The sequence below is a fragment of the Petaurus breviceps genome, unplaced genomic scaffold (assembly GCF_028583685.1).
Source record: "Petaurus breviceps papuanus isolate PSGF00001 unplaced genomic scaffold, PetGlider_PUasm1.0 90895, whole genome shotgun sequence".
In the NCBI taxonomy this organism is placed as follows: Eukaryota; Metazoa; Chordata; class Mammalia; order Diprotodontia; family Petauridae; genus Petaurus; species Petaurus breviceps.
The window spans coordinates 13,844,416-13,846,072 of NW_027187372.1; the positions used below are offsets into that span (position 1 = coordinate 13,844,416).

A 1,657-nucleotide genomic window follows, 5' to 3' on the forward strand; every position below is an offset into this window, starting at 1 on the left:
TCAGATGACAATGGGTCTTTTCCCTCCCAGGTCTGATTGCTCTTCTTCAAGTTAGAATGGGGTATCCACTCCAGGAGTTTTCAATTTGATGTGGAACTGTTTGTCTGTTCAAGCTGCTTCTGATTCCCAGCAAAGCTGTGATGGCATTGTGGAAAAGAATGAACTGATTGTGCCATACTTTAACCTTATTTTCTTCTGGAAATTTCAAATTGATAGATACATCATTGCATATTTTATCATATTTCTCCTTATGTGTTTGGAACAGATGCTGTAGCTGTTCATTTAACCTTTGGCAGAGTGTTTGCATCACGTGGTCCGAGATTCAATTCTTCTAAATCAGTCAGGTATGTATCACTTTCATATTGTTTCACTGTCATTAATGTATCTTCAATTGTTTTGCTCACCAAAGTGTTCACACTTGCAATTAAAAAAAAAATAATAGCTCCAAGAAGAATTTCTCCATTTTAACCAGCAGTTTCTAGGTATCTGCAATTGTAGCAAATTCTTCATGGAGTTCAAGGGACATCAAACTAAGGTCAGCAAATGCATCTCTGAGTTGCCTCTGAGTGTGTATCATCTGGAAAATCTAGAAGGACAGTGTCTGAGCCAGTTTCAATATGTTCTCATATTATCCCTTGTTTTCTCTCCATATAGCAATCTGAACTTCCAGTTCAAGGTCCACTGTTCTTGAGCCATGACCCAGTTTCTCAGAGATAATTTGACAAATACACTTAGAGGTATTTAGGCTCCATTTTCTTACAAGTTTCAATTTCTCCATTGCAGGATTTTTCATTTCATCTGCTAAAATCCACCTTTTTTTTTTTTCTTTTGCTATATTCTCTGGTCATCTTGAAACGATCCTGCTTCAATGAAATGTAATCTGGGTTTCTAATAGATTGCATGCAACTAACAATGAATGCTTCCAATGCCTGCTAAAGTCATACTCATGTGAATCTTCCACTTCTCCATTGCTGGTCACTAGAATTTCTGCTGCTGAATTTGGGGGAAATTCTTGAGACAGTGAAACTCCTTAGAATCCTGCCCTTCTGTAGCTGGATTAAAAGCACCAAAAGTTGTGGAATCATTACTGGGGTCAGACATAATATACCTTGAACCCCATGGTGGGGGAGGTGGGAGTGGAGGGAGGTGGAAGGGAGCCCTAAGGGCTGTCTCCAAACCACCTGCAGAGCCTGTTAGGCCTCCTAAGGTAGTTTCTCCTGTCCACAGAACAAACATTTTTTTTTGCCATGACCCACTGAACTCCCACCTTATGCCTTCCATTTGTCTGTCTCCCTTCAGTCATAATTATTTGATGTCTATTTTATCTAGTTTGGGGTTGCCTTCCTCACCATCCTTCATTTCAATAGGTTCAAGTTGTAATTAGGGATATCTACCTAACTTCCCCTGGTTTGATATCTACTTTCTTTTGTTTCTGAATCATCTTATAATCTTCAGAACATTAACAAGAATAATAATAGCTATCATTTTATATAGTGCTTTAATTTTTCCAAGTACTTTATATTTTATTTCACATGGTATCAGAACAACCATGTGAAATAGATACTTTTAGTATGTCCCCCCCTTTTTTTTACAGAGAAGGAAATTGAGGCTGAGAGCATAAATGATTTGCTTAGGGTCACACAGATAGTATCTTTGA

General features: G+C 38.1%; 1 pseudogene; it reads right to left on the reverse strand.

Moving 5' to 3' along the window:
• On the reverse strand, window positions 1-1,441 carry LOC138151138 (arfaptin-1 pseudogene; annotated as a pseudogene).
• Between the last annotated feature and the right edge of the window lie 216 nt (window positions 1,442-1,657).